General features: G+C 40.4%; 1 long non-coding RNA gene across 2 annotated transcripts; it reads right to left on the bottom strand.

Moving 5' to 3' along the window:
• Positions 1 to 396: 396 nt before the first annotated feature.
• LOC116083764 lies at positions 397 to 1,379 on the bottom strand. Of its 2 annotated transcripts, none has more exons than XR_004115903.1 (2): positions 1,098 to 1,379; positions 397 to 683 (listed from the first exon to the last, which is right to left on the bottom strand). It is a non-coding gene; the product is annotated as an uncharacterized LOC116083764 (long non-coding RNA). The 2 variants fall into 2 exon arrangements; XR_004115904.1 differs by having other exon boundaries at positions 1,193 to 1,379.
• Positions 1,380 to 6,856: the final 5,477 nt, after the last annotated feature.

Genomic DNA, 6,856 nt, shown 5'->3' with positions numbered 1-6,856 from the left:
ATAACATTTGAAATGTAAATAAAGAAAGTATCAAACAAAACAAAACAAAACAAAACAAAAAAAAAACAACCCTGAGTTTGGATCCCCAGCACCTACACAAAAGCTAGGAGCCACAGCATGTGACTATAATTCCAGGACCAGTGATGTAGAGATAAGAAATTTTTTGGTATACATAGGTCAACCAGCCTAGCAGAATCAGTGAGCTTCAATGAGAGACCCTGGCTCAGAAAATAAGGTGGCCAGAAAATGAGGAAGACACCCAGTGTTGACCCTCTGGTTTCCACATGTATGAACACACATGTATGTATGCACACATGTACACACACGCATCCATCTACATAATGTGTACATATCTCACATACACATACACATCAATCAGAAAATGACTACTGGGTATAGGGTGCATTGCATAAGTTCTTCAGAGTATACAGAGAAAGCATGAACAATCCCTTCAGAGTATCATTTACAGAGGTTTTGTAGAAATAGCCCCAGAGACAAATGAAAGTAGCTTATTTGGTGGGTGAATGAGACATCCATGAAAAGTCCCTGGGTAAATCAGTGTGGCCACTGGTAAGGTAGAAGTTGAACAACATGAACTGAAACAGGTGATGGTGAGGGGCTGTAGGCAGTCCAGGCTGGATTTGCTGCAGTTGGAGATGGTGACTGAGCAATACCCACTAGGCCTGTGAAGAGTAAGGAGTGAAAAACAATGGTTAGGTAAATTATTTTCTGCCATAATGCTCAGAGAGTTTGATTCAAGGACCCCTTTCTTTCTTTCTTTCTTTCTTTCTTTCTTTCTTTCTTTCTTTCTTTCTTTCTTTCTTCCTTCCTTCCTTCCTTCCTTCCTTCCTTCCTTTCTTCCTTTCTTTCTTTCTTTCTTTTGATTTACTTTTATCATTTCTAGGTGTGTGTGTATAGGGGTATATGCAATAGTGCAGGTGCCCACGGAGGCCATAGGCATCAGAAACCCTGAGCTGGGGTTACAGGCAGTTCTTAACGGTCTACATAGGGGTCCTTTGCAAGAGCAGTACATACTGTTAGCCACTAAGCCACCTCTGTAGCCTCCAACATATTCTTACATAGCAAAACACACTTACATATAATCCAGCAGTCATACTCTAAGATATTTATCTTACAGAATGAAAAGATGTGTTCAACAAAAATAGATGTGGAGAGCTGCGTAGTGCGGCACCTTAAAGATGGCGCTGGCTCCCGCCTTCCACCAGCCCGATGGCAAGTGCTCTTAGTGAAAAACAAGTCCTTATTTGGCTGCGCCTGTTCAGCATGCTTCCTTCCGCATAGAGTGGCCTATCCACAGTACCACGTGGCTCTCAGGGGTTGGTTGGCGCAAGAGTACTTAAGCCTGCATGGGCTTTTCCCCGGGGTCAGAAGATTGTTCAAGGATCCTGAATAAACTGCTTTAAGAAGAGCTCAAAGGGTCGCATCCTTCTTGCTGGTCGAGGGGGTCGCGTCAAATAGACATACAAATGTTCACAGCAGGTTTGTTTGCAATAATAATAAAAACCCTGGAAACAACCCACATGTTCTTTGGCAAGCGGATGGATGGACTGAATTGTAAATCTGTATGGATGAGGATTGTTTAAATAAAAAAGAAGGAAAGACACAACTGAGATTAATGCTACCCTGAAACGAAGCCCTTGGAATAATTTTCCTCACATTGTATATTTGACACAATTATAGACATGTGAAACTGACAATGGTCTACAAGGGAGAGAGTTGTAAGGGAGAGATCATGTGGACCTTTCTGTGGAGCAATGGAAGAGTTCAACAAACCACAGCTACAGGTATAAAAATCTAAACTTTTGGTTCACATCATAGAACAAAGCAGCAGAGTGGGGAGAATGTAATGAAGAACTAGCGAAACCCCAAAACGGTTAATGTTTTTTTCTTTTTTGAATTAATTAATTAATTAATTGATTCACTACAGATTGGAAAAAGATCTTTACCAACACTACAAAGGGATAATAACCAAAATAGATAAAGTTAGACACCAACAACCCAAATAATCTAATTAAAAATGTGATATAGAGCTAAACAGAATTCTCAACAGGAATCCCAAATGACCAAAAAAAGTTAAAGAAATGTTCAACATCCTTAGTCATCAGGGAAATCTAAATCAAATGACTCTGAGATTCCACCTTACACCCATTAGAATGGCTGAGGTAACAAACTCAAGTGTCAGCACATGCTAGTGAGGATATGGAGCAAGGGGAACACTTTTCCATTGCTGGTGGGAATGCAAACTTGTACAACCATTCTGAAAATCAATCTGGTGGTTTTCCAGAAAACTGGGAATAGTTCTACCTCAAGACCTAACTATACCACTTCTGGGCATATACCCCAAATATTCTCCACCATACCATAAGGACACTATGTTTATAATAGCTTTATTTGTAATAACCAGAAACTAGAAACAACCTAGATATCCCTTAGCTGAAGAATGGATAAAGAAAATGTGGATTCATTTATACAATGGAGTGGTATACAGCTATTAAAAACAAGGACATTATGAATTTTTGCAGGCAAATGGATGGAACTGGAAAATATCATCCTGAGTGAGGTAACCCAGACCCAAAAGGTTTAGTTAATATTATTATACCAGTTTCAGTGTGTTCATCTACTATAGTCATAGTATGATAGTGTAACATCTTATTTTGGAGAAAGTGGAATGAAGAGTCCACAGTAACCCCACAATATTTTTGGAACCTTCCTGTGATCCTGAAATTAAATCAGGTAAATTAGGTAAAAAGGTAATGTTCCTATGGACCAAGACCTAAAGAACTATAAAATGGAGATTTTCCTTAGAGGAGAAGGTGACTTTGATTTGGGGCATTCTAAATTTGAGTTATCTGTTACGCATGTGTATGTACAATTTTGGGGTTTGGGAACAGAATCTGGACATGACATGCAGGAGACAAAGTTGATAGAAATAAAGCTGGATAAAGTTATCAAAGCCAGGAATGTAGATCATGGAAGCAAGAGCAAGAGCTGAGCCCTGAGACATTCCACCAGGACACAGCATAGGAGAGCAGAATGGAAAACAGGCTTATGCTGGCTCTGATTCTGTTCATGGTTACTTCTCATGCTTCCTGCATGCTTGCATGTGTGCATGTGGGCACATGCACAAGTGAGTGAGTATATATTCAGATGTGTGTGCATGTGTGTGTGTGTGTTTGTGCATGTATGTGTGTGCATGAAAGTGTATACTCAAATGGCGTGTGTGTGTGTGTGTGTGTGTGTGTGTGTGTGTGTGTGTAGAGTTCTATTCCAAAAAGTAGACAGGCTCACCTGTAAGTGTAAATTTCCTTCCTTGTTGTGGATTTATTCTTTTCCTCTGTACTTAATCATTCAGCAAAATTTTACAATATATCAGTAGGAACATGTCTATTAAACTACTCATTGATTCTATGAAGTGTTTCCTATCAGTCTTTGCTGAGTAGTCTCAATGCTTTGGGAAATCAGCATTGGTTTCGTGAAAAACAGATGGCACAGCCACCGTGGGACTACCTTTCCTAAAGAGAAAAAAAAAGCCAGAATTATATTTGCTTTCAGGAAAATACATTTAGCTTCTTTTAGTTACTAAAATTATTATTCATTTAAAATCAATTATCTTTTTAAAAATAATATTTTATCTTTTCCTAGAGAATGTAATAAAGTATGTCTTGATCATTCACCTCTACTCTGTGTGACTTTTCCCAGATTCCTCTCTTCATTTTTTCTTTTTCTCTGTTTCTTCCTTCCTTCCTTCCTTCCTTCTTTCCTTCTTTCCTTCCTTCCTTCTTTCCTTCTTTCCTTCCTTTATTTCTTCTTAAAAAGGAACTTTCAATAACTATCTTTGTCCTCCCCAGTTTTCAGTCTTCCTGTCCCCCTCTTACCTGATGTTCCCTGTACCTTAAGTGTAGGGATTGCACTGTCCACTTGCTAATTTGGGGTAGACACATTACAATCAATTGATCTCTGGATTTTGACCAGGTGTGGTTATCTGTAATGAAACTGGGAAGCTCAGTACCCCAGTTATAAAGCCCAGAAGGAAGCCTTACAAATAGAATGAGTCAAACAGAAGACAGAATGTAGGATTCAAAGATAAAGTGGAGTATCTAGATAAAATAAGCAAGGAATACCAAAAATGTAAAAAGCACAGAAAAGGAACATGAAGAGAATGTGGGTCACAATCAAAAGACCAAATCTTGGAATTACAGGTGTAGACAAGGGAGAAGAATTTCAGGCCAATGGCATAGAATAGATCTTTACAACATCTAGAAAAAAACTTCCCCATGAAGGGAAGACATACCGATACATATAGGAGAAACCCACAGAACCTCAACTAGACAAGACCAAAAGGAAACACCCACAGCATGCCCTAGCTAAAATCACAAAATAAACAGAACAAAGAAAAATATTTAAAAACAAACACAGAAAACCAGCCAACCAAATGAATGAAAAACCAAATTCCCACAATTCACATATAAAGGAAAGATCAGCATAATAACACTTGATTTCTTTTTATTTATTTGTTTATTTATTTATTTATTTTAAACTATTTATATTTATTTATTTTACTTACTCACTTTACATCCTGCTCATTTGTCTTCTCCCAGTCACTCCCTTCCACAATCCTTCCTCCCATCCTCCTTCCCCTTCTTCTCTGAGCAGGTGGGGGTCTCCTTGGGCATTCCCCCACCCTGGTACATCAGTCTCTGTGAGGCTAGGCCTACCCTCTCCCACTGAGGCCAGACAAGGCAGCCTACCTAGTAGAACCTATCCCACATATAAGCAACAGATTTTTGGACAGCCCCTGCTCCAGTTGTTCAGGACCCACATGAAGACCAATCTGTACATCTGCTACATATGTTCGGGGAGGCCTAGGTCCAGCCCCTGTATGTTCTTTGGTTGAACACCTGATTTCTTAATGGAAACTCTGAAAACCAAAGACTGGAACAATATACTGCAAGTTCTAAAGGACCATGGCTGCCAATGTAGACTACTGTGCCCAGAAAAACTACCTAGCATATTTGAATGAGATAGAAAGACATCTCATGAACCAAACACCCTGAAATAATTCATGTACAACGGCAGCATCAACAAAACAGGCTAAACAGAATACTTTAAGCAATACTTTGACCTGAAGACAGGAATAAGCAGAGCCAAGGGATTCTAAAAAGAAAACACACAAAGCCACCGTTCTGTGAAATACATAGCACAACTGAGAACACAAACCGGCAGAAAACAACAGAATAACTTCAAATATTAATGGTCTCAATTCTCCAAGCAAAAGACACAGGCTAGCTGAACAGATTAAGAAATAAAATTCACCTATACTTTGTTGACAAAAAACTCATTTTAACTTTGAAGTAATAAAGGCCTTCCCACTTTACAGTGAAAGGCTGGAAAATCTATCCCAAGCAAATGGGCTCAGGGAAGCAAGAAGGCATTGTTATCCAATATCTGACAGAACAGACTTCAAACTACAGCTAAACAGAAGAGACATAAAAGGATACGTCATTGTAATTAAGGAATCAGTTCTTCAGGAAATTATTAAAATACTAAACATACACACACCAAACTATGGTGCACTCAGTTTCATAAAAAGCATGCTAATGGGATTAAAAGCACAGATAGACACCAACCCAATAACCTTGAAGTGGAAACTTTAAGGGCTCTTTGTAAAGTCAGTTGTGTTGGATGGTATTTTGCTGGGGCAAACATGTAAAGGAGTGTTTTCCTGAAGTGGACATAGGTGAAAGGCTAAGGCAAACTTGTAGAGGAACGTTTGGCTGAAGCAGACACAGGAGAAAGGCTGTTTTACTAAAGCAAGCATGTGAAAGGACCTGTGATGGATTCTTTGCTAATGACACACATGTATTGGTCCGCCTTACATTGCAAGTTGAGCTCCATTTGTCAGGACTCCATAGAGAGAAATGCACCAAAAAATTTCTGATGGTGTGCTGCAGTTTCTTGCCACTCCTGGGGACTTAGGCTGATTGGCAGAGTGATGTCAGCGGAGAGAGATGCACTTGCTCAGGCAAGACTCGTGGAGGACACGTGATGTTTGGAGAGAATATAAAAAGGACTTGATGGACAGTGACGGAGGCTGAGCTTGGCTTGCTTAGAGGGCTAGCTGTGCAACACTTGTGAGTCTCTTCACTTCCCCGAGAGAGGCACAGCTGAGAACGTCCCCTGGCATTCAGGCTAGTTCCTCCTGCTGACTTGAGCAGAGGCTAACACCTGGTTCTCTCTGCTAGGTTGTGCCACTGCTGCTGATTTGTCTTTGCTATCCCAACTCTACCAAAATGTACTCCTGGTGCATCCGTGAAGTGTTTGAGAATGGCTTCAACTGCTGCTGCTAACCTGTGAACTGAACTGCCGATTTCCAGACAACACAGAAGGAAGCTGCGCCAAAGGACCTTTCTTTTTATTTTATTTTATTTCATTTATTGTATGTGTATGAGTACACTGTAGCTGTGCAGATGGCCGTGAGCTATCATGTGTGTGGTTGCTGGGAATTGAACTCAGGACCTCTGCTGTCCCCGCTCTCTCCTGCCATGCTTGCTCTGGCGTAATTCACTGTAGCTGTCTTCAGACGCACCAGAAGAGGGCGTCAGATCTCAGATCTCGTTATGGGTGGTTGTGAGCCACCATGTGGTTGCTGGGATCCGAACTCAGGACCTTAGGAAGAGCAGTCAGTGCTCTTATCTGCTGAGCCATCTTGCCAGCCCCCTCTAAAGAACCTTTCTAAACAGGTCTACTTCCCCCATGTCCTTTCTTTCCCACTACCTGTGGTGGGCTACAAGGGAAGTTCAAGTGTTTAAGAACCATCATTAAAAATAGGCATTTG

Source organism: Mastomys coucha, unplaced genomic scaffold (genome assembly GCF_008632895.1).
Source record: "Mastomys coucha isolate ucsf_1 unplaced genomic scaffold, UCSF_Mcou_1 pScaffold8, whole genome shotgun sequence".
Taxonomy (NCBI): domain Eukaryota; kingdom Metazoa; phylum Chordata; class Mammalia; order Rodentia; family Muridae; genus Mastomys; species Mastomys coucha.
The sequence above is the reverse complement of the archived record's forward strand: the minus strand, read 5'-3'. Positions and strand labels throughout refer to the sequence as shown.